The sequence below is a fragment of the Mastigoproctus giganteus genome, chromosome 2 (assembly GCF_048544385.1).
Source record: "Mastigoproctus giganteus isolate SK-2022 chromosome 2, ASM4854438v1, whole genome shotgun sequence".
NCBI classification, from domain to species: Eukaryota; Metazoa; Arthropoda; class Arachnida; order Uropygi; family Thelyphonidae; genus Mastigoproctus; species Mastigoproctus giganteus.
The window spans coordinates 83,033,895-83,045,910 of record NC_143576.1 but is presented as its reverse complement, the minus strand read 5'-3'; the positions used below and the strand labels follow the sequence as shown (position 1 = coordinate 83,045,910).

The 12,016-nt window shown below is 37.2% G+C and overlaps 1 protein-coding gene and 1 long non-coding RNA gene across 3 annotated transcripts in view; one reads left to right on the top strand and one right to left on the bottom strand.

Annotated features, from left to right (window-relative positions):
* Positions 1 to 12,016, bottom strand: part of LOC150089374 (uncharacterized) — a 117,319-nt gene that overhangs the window by 79,511 nt on the left and 25,792 nt on the right. The window lies entirely within an intron of this gene.
* LOC150089371 (uncharacterized) overlaps positions 834 to 12,016 on the top strand; it is a 200,324-nt gene continuing 189,141 nt past the window's right edge. Inside the window, exon 1 of the long non-coding RNA XR_016547930.1 lies at positions 834 to 1,003. This is a non-coding gene — a long non-coding RNA (uncharacterized LOC150089371). The remainder of the gene's footprint in view (positions 1,004 to 12,016) is intronic.

Genomic DNA, 12,016 nt, shown 5'->3' with positions numbered 1-12,016 from the left:
TTTTTAAAAATTTTAATGAACTTCATCAAAATTTTATCAGCGTTAAAGATTATAGCAGATAGGTTTCCCTAAGAATTCTTCTAGGAGACAGTCTTTCTCTATCATTAATTCCTTTGAATGGCTACGTTATTTCATTTTATTTTTATTGGTGAACTCCTATTTTGATGGGGTGGTCTGCTTGATGATTTTATTTTAAATTATTTGATAGCAATAAATGATTTTGTGTATAAAATTTGATGAAAACAATTGCCCGATCAACATATATTATTAACAATATCCTTGGGATCAAAGAACATAGAGAATAAAATATCTGGAGGAGTCAGTTTTAGATCTAAACCTAGCTTCGACCTATATGAAAAAGTTTTGACAACTTGTTCAAACGAATAGCTGCATGACTACTGACGGTAGTGATTAATACCCATGTGGTAAAATTTTTGGTTCCAAACATAATTCATGACTTCTCTCTTTATCTCCCTCGTTCCCCTGGATGAAATAGGAGGCCATTAAGAGTTAAGAGTTTGATTCTACTTTCTCCGAGGAGATCGCGAAATGACAGATGGACACAGTTTACAAATTGTTTTTAGAGTTACGTAATTTAATCCTTAAAGAATGAGGGACAGCATATTATATAATTTGTATGATGTCATGCTCCAGTGATCTTTGTCGGGGTAAAGTAATAGAGATTCCATCTGTGATTCCGTTTGATTTGGGATACCACCAATAGAAGCGGTGGAACTGTGATCGTCATAAATGTTCACAACACAAGATGGATAGTTGCCTTCAACTAGTGTTCTTCTTTTAACGTTTCCCAAAAGGTTAACGGTTCCCATTTAGTTGCTAATTGCATTTCAGCATTCCAAACTTTCATCACATTTATTGTGGCGAACCATTACACCATAAGAATATGCACCTAATTGTCTGTTCAGGCATTAAAATTTAACGTTTTCGCCACGTTATTAGAACTCTAGACAGAAAATTGCCACAACTGTGGAATACAGAAACAGTAAGAATTGTGCTTGTTAAAATCTTCTCTTAGTTGTTTGAGAATTTTAGAAGGGCACTGAATTTCTCCTCTTCTGATATTCAAATTCTGTGATCCTTTCCTGTTTCGCCTTTTAAGATTAATTGTTTGTATTCGGTAGGATATAAATAATTGCCCAGAAAATATTTTTGATTTCTATTCTTAGTTTAGTATACTTGTTATTGCTGTTTGCTGCTTGAGACTAATTAATATTTAATTACTATGAGGGGAAGGGACTCAACAACGCTGCTACTTTTAAATGTTACACATTTTTAAAAATCTTAATATATAATTTAATTCCTTAGGTTTAACTAATTCTGTTTACCTATTTAAAAGACTCATTCTGTCGATTGGAAAAAAATGATATCGAAAATTGTCAAACGTTACACAATAACGCCCCTTTTTGAAAAATATATTGAAATGAAAAATGAAAAAAAAAAAAAAAAAACGGAAAAAATAGGAATTCATTTTCATTAAATTGTAAAGAATATACACATATGCATCATTTTGCACCTTTGTTCACTATCATCAGTGAAAATTGCCTACATTGTAGAAGGCCTATATTCTCTAGCAGTTCTGTACAAGAATATTCGCGGAGCTAGTACTTTGCCTCTGTATCCAACTTTATCACGAAACTGATGCTTGATGCTGCTGAAACGAAAAAGGTTGCAGCTCAGGTTGCAGCACTGACATGCAATTTACACAAGAATTTTCTAGTAATGTTCATATCCAAGTTTCTCTGCATTCGCTTAATACTTCAAACAAGTCTAACTCATGCTCCTGGTTTTTCTATCTGCAGAGGATTCTATTTCTTCTTAGTTTTTTAGAATGAGTTTCCCGCAACAAATAGTCACACAAATGTTCTGTGGATATTTCAGAGTCGTTCTTCTCTGTCGGTATTTATTTATTATTATTAAATACGTTTATTAAAGTAGCAAGTGTTTGCTTTCACCCCTTATACACAGCCGACCGCCTAGAAGGGTGTACAAAAATGCAAGAATTCGATTATTTACAATATAAGAAGGGTTTACAAAAATCCACGATTACAATTATTTATAATATTTACACAAGTGCGTATATTTACAATATTGTTAACCAAAATTCAATTAAATTTCAAAATAAAATTCAAGCGCGGCTACCTTTTCTCATTTACGAACTGAGTCGATGGCTTTTGTCAGATGTTTTTTTCAGTTCCCTCTGATCTTACATAATTTTGTCGATTCGAGAGCACTGAAGCTTTTAAAATTAGTTTAGTTGTTATCCGAAGTTCATATAATTCGTTTGTAAGTCAGACAGTTTTTAAATACTCTATAGTGTGTCCAAGTGATGATGTTACTAAAAGCAAATTATAAATGGGAAACATTCACAATTTGTCATTAGTTACCCTTGTGCCAGAAAACCTCCATTAAAACCAACTAAACAATAGAGAGGTAATCGTAGAAGCTAGTAGGCTTTTCATATCAACTAAGAAATACTGTTCAAAGGCTTAGACCTAAATGGATATCAGATGAACTAATGAGACTCATTGGGGAGAAGAAAATTGCATGGAATGCATATAAATTATTAGGTGATACAGAAGCGTACGGTAGATATACACTAGTCTGCAATCAAGTCGCAAAGGAGGTTAGACAAGCTAAGGCAGTTTATGTAACTTCTCTAGTAAAGAATGCAAAGAAAAGAAGCAAAGACTTCACTCATGTAAACATTAGAAGGAAGGAGATGGATCACATTGGTCCACTTGATATCAGTGGTTTCATTGTTAATGAATCTGCTCAGGTTACTGACAAGCTGATTTGCATTTACATTCACACATGAAGAATTATTTCATTCAATTCTTTTCATTTCTTATCAAGCAGGGAGCTAAATCATTTTGTGATAACTGAGAGGAAGGGGGAAGAAAAATTTTGAAGCTCAACATGAAAAAGGCACCTGAGGTGGGTGGGATCTATCCAATTATATTAAGGGAGGCAGCAAAAGAGGTAAGCAAATCCTTTGCCATAATGATGAGAGCATCTTTGTATTCAGGGGAGGTTTCTATATATACTTGAGATTAAATAATAAGATCTATTACTTAAGATTGCAACCTTACAAGTCTGAATAACCAGTAAATCATATTTCAAAGAGTAAGTTACCAAGAATGAAAATGGATTAATAATGAGCTGGCATATAATGATACGTACATATACGAATACTGAATAATGATTCAGCATATATGGACTCATTTCTCCCGCATTTAAATTCAATTCTGCTTCAGAAACTTTTAAATTTTATCTGAAGACAGTGACGTGAAGTAATGAACTGCTATTTCTTATAAACCGTAAAGAAGGGAAAACAAACAAAAATTTTTGACTCTCGCGTTACCCTATCTACAAAGTAGCTCATACAAGTATTTACGTATGTCTGTAAATTGCGTATGTTCTCTCGTAAATTTTCTTGTCTGCCTGGACAAAAAGGAAACTGAATTTGAGGGAGAAAAACTATGTTACCCTCGCCCGAATAGCCCAGATGCAATGTGAAGAAAACCACAAAAGTTATTCACGTTATTGATGAGATTAGAACCCCTGGCTTTGTCGATAGGGTGTGGGAGGATGGTGATTATAACCTTGTAACCACTGTGCTACTCTCGAAGGCCGTAGCGGTAAGGAGATGAAAAATGAGAATCTATTCAATGGAATTATATATATAAAGCAGAGGATCTATGAGGCATGTTCTATGACATTTGATTGTCCGCGCAGACCATCAAATGTCATGTTCTATGACATTTGATTGTCTGCGCGGTAACACAGCGATATCGTCACCGTCCTCCCCACACCGGTTGGAAAAGGCCCGGGTTCGAATCCCGTCGATGACGCGAGGAACTTTTAATGGGGCTTTTTTTTCAGTGTGGCTGAGTTGGTCTCAGGCATAGATAGCAAGGTTCCCCCTCTGAAACTAGGGTTTTTTCGTCCAGCAAAACAGGCAAATCGACCAGAGAACACACAATTTACAGACATAATACATTTATGGGTATATGTAAGAGATTACCGGGTGACCCTAATATAATAGTTTAGTTTAGTTAATGACATTTAATTATGAAATGTGGCGTTATTTAAACCTTCGGTGGCTGATTGTCACAGAGCTTACAGCTGCTATGAGTTGCGGTTTGTTAACAACCAAACAGCAACTCATGTTTGTGAGGAACCGGCTTCATGTCAAGATGAAGCGGTTGGACGGGCCTTATACTTGTGGAGCTCAGCTAGGCTTTGCATTCATTCTCCTGGAGAGATAAAAGGTGGAAACTTATTTTGTGGTAGAGTATATGGTAGCGCTTCATTAATTTCAAATGTCCTGTGTATATTTTTAATTGCAGCTGCGTTTTGTTTATGGAACAGTGCCATTGTCAGAAAATACTGGATCTTGTCTTCAGCAGTGCCATAAGCTTTCCATATCTTTTGCAGCGTCTGTTTTGTCCAGAATGTTTCTTCCAGTTTGGGGTTTCACCATGTGACGCTACAGTAAGGACGCTACAGTAAGGTGACAGAGTCAAGCCATCTAGTCAGTATGTGAACAGCTAGGTCTGGATGAGGGGTTCGTAAAACATTCCAGGCAATGCATTTTGCTGTATTAAGAAATTTTTCCGTATTTAAGAACTTCGGTAAGTTGGCCACTCTTTTTTTCACTTGATGTGATGTATTGAAATCACGTGATGTACTGACATCTTGATTTCAGTACATCACGTATTGAAGAGTGGCAATGGAACTGTGGTCTGATATAAAGGATCTTTCCGGTGAATAGTTTTTTGTGGTATTTATGACATGATGCAGAGCAAAGGATAACGTGAAATCGGTTGGCATCTCTTGATTTTAATATTTCAAGAGGCAAGATTAGCCATTAGCAGCAACTGTAGTTTGCAAGTGAGGGTGGTAGGTTAAAATCTCCACAAATCAGGTGACTAGCCATTGTATGAAGATTATTGATTAGCATGATATATGATCTCAGTGTCAGGGGGAAAGCAGTATATATATCTATGCAATATCAATCAAGTCGGTCGTATAATAGTTTCCGGTACGATTTATAGTTTTAGAGATATTCATTTTTTAAAGTTAAAAAAGGACTTTATGACCATCCTTGTATGTACTGAATGCCAAAACCCAATTTAGCACACATAAAAATGAAACCTCAAGCCAGTACTGCGATATTGTATTTAGCGATTTAGCTTAAGAGAGAGACGTTCTGGGAGAGAATATATCACTTCAGAAAGTTAAACGGATAGTTTAACTTTCTGAAGTGATATATTCTCCTCTTTTTTTTTTTTTTTTTGATATTTTTTGAAATGAGAACTTTAAAATCTGAAATTTCGCCAAAATTGTGTAATTTTTCTTTACTGATAATAAATGCTAAATAACAGAAGATTCTCAGCATTCAAAACGTCTGGGGTAACTTTATTGAGCTCATTAAATCTTTTTTTTTTTCTTACTTACTAAAAATCATTTCCTAATTGGCTACGGACCAATTAGTTGTCTTATTAGTGACAATCATTCCGTTTAAGGAATAAGGCAGACAAAAAAAAAAACGTTTTCTGTGGAATATAGCCTGATTCTGCTGAACTATGAATACATCGATGGTATACATTATGACCAAATTCAAATTATTATATTAGAGTCACCCGTAAATTTCTTACATCTACCCATATATTTATTTGTCTGTAAATTGCGTGTGTTCTCTGGTCAATTTTCCTGTTTGCTGGACGAAAAAACCCCAATTTCTTGGGGGGGAAACCTTGCTATCTACACCTGAGACCAACTAACTCAGCCACGGAGTGAAAAAAGCCCATTAAAGTTCCTCGCATCATCGACGGGATTCAAACCCGGGCCTTTTCCACTCGGTGTGGGGAGGACGGTGACGATACCACTGTGCTACCCGCGCAGACGAACAAACATTATGACCAGCGAGTCGTTATACAAATCGAAGCAACTCAGGTGAACTAGGACGCGGGTCGGGACACGCGCCCTAGTTCGGGACCCATTCAAAAAGACCTATATCTTTCTTAAAATAAGGCTTCCAAAACTGTATGTTGTATTCAAGATTTGGCCCAACCATTGCCTTATACAACGACCTAATTACCTGTTTGTCTCTGCTGCTAAAATTCCTGAATGTCATTGACAGAACACCGTGAAGTAGCCTGTCTACTCTGTCCAGAGAACTTTGTCGAACTGTACAATTACCCCTAGGTCTTTTTCATTCTCCATTAGCTTCAGTATGGTACAGCTCAACTAGTTATAATTGTTGTTAGCCAGATGCAATACTTGCAGTTATCACTGTTAAACTTTAGTTGTTCTTCCAATTTAAAGTAATTTGCTGGCAATGCCACACTGCTCCAATTTTTACAGCATCCGTAAAATTGGAACAGTATGAAAATTCCTACTGAAACCTAAATACAGAATATGAAGTCAATTATTTTTTGCATCCGGTCCCTTTGTAACTACCTCGCAGTAACTAATCACTTAAGACTGGCCAGACAAAATCTCCCATTAACAAATCTATGCTCTGCTTATCACATAACTGCATCCTCTCAAGATGATCTTGCGTTACTTCGTTAATCCACTATATTACTTTTTCTGGCACAGAAATGAAGCTTATGGAACTGTAATTAATAATGTTGCCCTTTGATCTCCCTTTTTGTGTATAAGAGAGATATTTGCACATTTCAGTCTGTAAGGACATCCTCCAATCCAAGTTTTTCTCATAATTTTGGCTAACGGTTTTCTTACCCACTTTATTCCTTCTTTTAATACAACCTAATAGATTCCATTAGCACCAGGTACCTTATTTATTTTTATCTTCAACAATTTCTCTTCCAGTATCCTTTCAAATTTTGGCTAACGGTTTGTTTACCCTGTTTACTCTTCTTTTAATATAACAGGAAAAAAAAACCTAATAGATTCCATTAGCACAAGGTACCTTATTTATTTTTAGCTTCAAAAATTTCTCTTCCGGTATCTTTCATCTTTTCAGTTATAATTATCATAAAATCATTTAACTTCTACGTACAATTAGGTATACTTTGGTTTCCACCATCGTGGGTAGCACAGTTAGCATTATTACCGCCTTCCCACACCGGGTAAAAAAGACACGAGTTTGAATCCCGTCAGTGACGCCAGGAATTTTTATTGGTCTTTTTCACAACATGGCTGAGTTACATAACCTGGTCGGTCTCCGGCATAGATAATAAGGTTCCCACCCCCGAAACTCGAGTTTTTTTTTCCAGAAAAACAGGCAATTAGACCAGAGAACACACGCAATTCACGAACATAATACATTTGTGTAGTTGAATTAACATTCCTGGTGACCCTAGTGTTACATTTTTTTCCTGTGAACTGGCACAGGCTACTGAGATACTTCACATGAATAAGTTTTTATGAATTAAGAGGTTTTATTTTTAGATGTAAAATATTTATTCGGCTTGTCAGCAGTCTATTCAGGATTAGTTCAGCTATTCTTTGATAATTCTTTCTCCTAGTGTTAGCATAAGCAAAGAAATCTTTGCATTATTAGCCAAGATTTCTCATAATTTTCCTTAGCCTATCTACCCCCTTCACCACTCCAATAACTTGATTACAAACTACTTTATACTTATTGTAGACTTCTGTGTTTCCTGTTAATTTATAATTATCCCACACGATTTCTTTTCTTAAACTATTTTCGTCAGTTTATCTGATATCCGTTTAGTTCCGAACCTTGAACTACACTGCTGGACAAAATTAACACAATACGTAGAAAACGTGGTGTAACTCGTGCAGCTTGCGATGAAGCTGGACAAAATTTGGTATGCGGTGTACCATAGAATAGCGATGAAATGAGAAGACAACGAGGAACTTCGGACAAGTATAAGGGATATTTATAGGGATTGTATAAGAATTACCAAGATGGTCACATTACAGAAGTCATACAAGATGCTCGAAAATATGGTCACATGACATCAGTATGGTGTATAGTCCCTTCCAACGACTAAACAGGCCTGACAGCAGTGAACTATGCTCCATATAAGGGCGTCTATAAGATTCTGTGACAACAAATCCATTCTTCCACCACCGCAAGCTTTAGCTCACCAGCTGACCTAGGAGTTAGCTGTTGGCGCGCAATGCGACGCCGTCCCTCACATGTTCCATCGGATTTAAGTCTGGTTATCGTGCTGGCTGCGGCAGCCGTTGGATATCTTCAGTTTCAAGATGTTCCTCCATGTTCCTCCTCTATGTGCAGTGGCGTTGTTGTGCATGATGCGGAGAACAGTCCTCGAACCCTATGTCGTACATAGGGTTCGAGGACTGTTCTCGGTATCTCTGCGCAGCTACGGTAGCCCTATCAAAAATGAAGAGTGGTGCGGCCGTTGATGGGCGCCTCCGTAGCCAGGTGGGAAGGAGCAGCAGTGCATAGCACACGCTTCTTGATTAGACCGGGGTTCGAGCCCACCACCAAATACGGAGGATGCGGAAAGGTCAGGGAATGACCACCGCATATTCGCGGAACAATATGGCCTTAGTTGCTAATGCTCCTAAAAACCAAAACAACAAACAAGCGGCCGTTGATAATTCTTCCTTGATAACACTGCCTCCACCGTTAGTATCGCTTTCTCTAATGGTGGAGGGACGGTGCCGCATTCCTCGTTGTCTCCAGATGAAATAACGTCTAGAATCGGTTTGTAGGCTAAAACGGGAATCATCAGATATCAGAACTGTACCCCATTTGTCAGGGCTCCAAGTCACGTGTTTATGGCAACAGTTTCGACGAGCTCTGCAGTGGTTTGGGATTAATGGGATGCAAACCACTGGCTTCCTTACGTGGAGTACACTTGAATTGAGTCTTCTTAACATAGTCCGGTTGAAAATGTTTTCACCTGCCCCAGCAACTTTAAGAGACAGTTCATGGAGAACATCGTACGGTTCCGTCTTGCTGTTAGAGCCAGATAGCGGTTTGTTCTTGTTGACGTAGCAGTCCGCCCCCTTGGCCAGCTCTTCTTGTAATGGTTCCTATCTCCTGAAACTGCTTCCATAGTTCCAAGAAGACACTGCGTGACACATTAAGCCGCGCCAACTCCGCCTGTGACAGCCCGGTTTGAAGTTGTCCAATGGCCTGTTATTCAAAGAATCATTTAAACGACGATGACTTGCCATTCTGAGTACTCCATATATGGCTATCCTACTGAGCAAGCCAAAACTCTGGTATGAAGTCGTAACCCGTATTGTTATAAGCATGAATAATTTGCATAATGTGTGGCTCTGTAAGGTGGTAGACCGATTTCTATTGGACACTCGGAATTTGCTTGCCAGGATGCCTATTGCAAATATTCGCCTTCGGCGACACTGTTCACAATAAAATATTCATGAAAAACATTTTGTTCTGTTAATTTTGTTGAACTGTGTATATATATATATATATCTCTTAGTAGGTGTAAAATGCATTTTTGGTAGTAGCATCATTGGGTCCCACTGAAGAGAATTTAAAACTGTCTTAAACCATTGTAATCGCCTTTACTAAAGGAAAATTTCCACTTTACCTTACCCTTATCGGTAGTTATATCTTTAAATAAATTCCACATCACTATGATCGCTTCCACCCAGTGGTTCCTTTATTTGAAGGTTTTTTAAACATAGAGAGTTACAGCTGATAACAATGCTCTGCATAGATTTTGATATTTCAAAAATTCATGGTGTTTCCGGGTGTAATTTTAGTGCTAATTGAGAAAATCGAATCCTTTTTTACTTATCATCTACAGCTTTTTTACAAGCGATGAGAATTATTTTTTTTTAGATTAGCGTTCCATTCTGCCGCATTCAATTTTTTTTTTTCTGGTGCAGTCGTGCTAATTGGTATCTGCTTGTAATGTGATTTTCATATTTTGTCTTTCACAGTGGCAACTCCTGGGTGTTGCAGAAAGGTTGGGCCTTCTGTGAAGTGTGCCGTACACTTGTGGAGGGACTGCGATTATTTCTTTAATTGTGTTAAAAAGAAAGCTACAACATTTGCGTTCTCATGTAGTGGTGGAAACTTCACTATCATTAATGACTGCTGTTTTTGTTCCTTAAATGTTCCTTAAATCTCCAGAAACATTACTTCAGCTCTAAGGCCAGTACCCCATGGACCTAAACTATTGATACGATCAAATTCAGATATGCTATCAGATTCCGAGTAATCTGTCATTTGCAATTTCAACAATTGTGGCGATGAATTTCACAACTCTAAACCATAGCTGTTTACAAAAAAAGTGAACTCATCGAATCTCGTGAGAAATTTGAATCTGTTCTAAGGATTTGGAGCTTTTAGGATGAAGACTGAAATCCAAGGATCTTTTGGCCTCAGGAACAGTCTTTTCACAGTATAAATATCGATTTCACGGTATAAATATCATGGTGTAAATTGGTTACTCATTTTTCCAGAGAAAGCTCAATGATGTAATGCGACAACATTCTTGCAGTTATGAAACTTTTTTGGAATTTTCAACCAACCAACCAACAGAGTGGACGCTATTTTTTGATTCATCGAAGAAAAGCCTCAAAGGAGTTTCCTTCATAATGGAAACAAGTGTGCATTTATTCCTGTAGCTCATTCAGCATACCGAAAAGAAAACTCGAAAAAATGAAGCTTCTTTTCGAAAAAAAGCAAATACAAGGATCAGTTAATGTGTAAAGTTTAAAGTTTTTGATTTGTTATTAGGCCAGCAACATGGTTACACAAAAATACATTTATTTCTGTGTCAGTGGGACAGTCGAGAAAAAAATGAACATTGGGAAAAGGAAAGTATAGCCACCGATACAGTCTCTGACACCATGTTCAAAGAACATTAAAAAAGAGCCACTAGTAGTTAGAAACAAACTGTTACCTCCTCTGCATATAAAGCTAGGTTTAATGAAACAGTTCGTCCAGGCTTTAAATAAAGAAGGAAATTGTTTCAAGTATGTCTGCACTAAATTTCAATCGCTTACATACGAAAAAATCATTAAAGCAGGAATTTTTGTTAGGCCTCAAATCCGCACCCTGCTGCTAGAATCTGCATTTGAAGAATCCTTGAACCAAACTGAAAAGGATGCTTGGGCTGGCTTTAAAAATGTAGCGCCCAGTTTTTCAGGAATCAGTAAATACCCAGATAATGAGACGGACATGAGCGCCATGCTAGCGAAGTTCAGAAAACCAAGCTCCAATATGAGTGTTACGATACCCTTAACACTCCTATTGCAGCCTTCTTACATTCTCATGTCAATTATATTATTTCCCAAATAACTAGTTTAAGTGAAAACAAATAAAACTGTCATACTAGGGCATCCCGAACGGACGTATATCTCCATATTTATTACGTTCATAAATTTCGCGTGTTCTCTGGTCGATTTGCCTGTCTTGCTATTCGAAAAACTCGAGTTTCCGGGGGTGGGGGAAGACCCTTGCTATCTACGTCTGACATCGACTAACTCAGCCACGTACTGAAAAAAGCCCATAAGACTATTTTGCTGGATGCTAAAAAAGAGAAACAGCCACCGAAACTAGCTGAAGAAGCGAGGAAGTCAAAAAAGCACAAATTTTACCCAGTCTAAGAAATCCAGTTTGCGGCCATCTATGCTTGACAAGTGGATGTAGCCTTTGATATTGTTTTTACGTATTTTTATCGGTATTTTCATATAAAAATAATTTATTTGTAAAATCTGCAAAGAAATCGGAAGCACCTCTATCAATATTTTCGTGTTTTTTTTTTATTTTGTAAAAAAATCTGACTTGATGAGCAAATTTAGAAATTTCCATTAAAAATATAGTTCAAATTACATAATACACCTCCCAAAGTTTTTTTGCATTTTACTCTGATCCAAGCCGGAGGTGGGATTCGAACCCGCTACCTTTGGAACAAATAGAAACGTATGCGGTCTTCTATCTGTAATTTATAAGGCCTTTTCTAGTAGGGAGAAGGATATTATTATCCTTATTTCTTTACAAGGCGATGGTTAGGATGCATTTGGAATAATGCACTCAGTT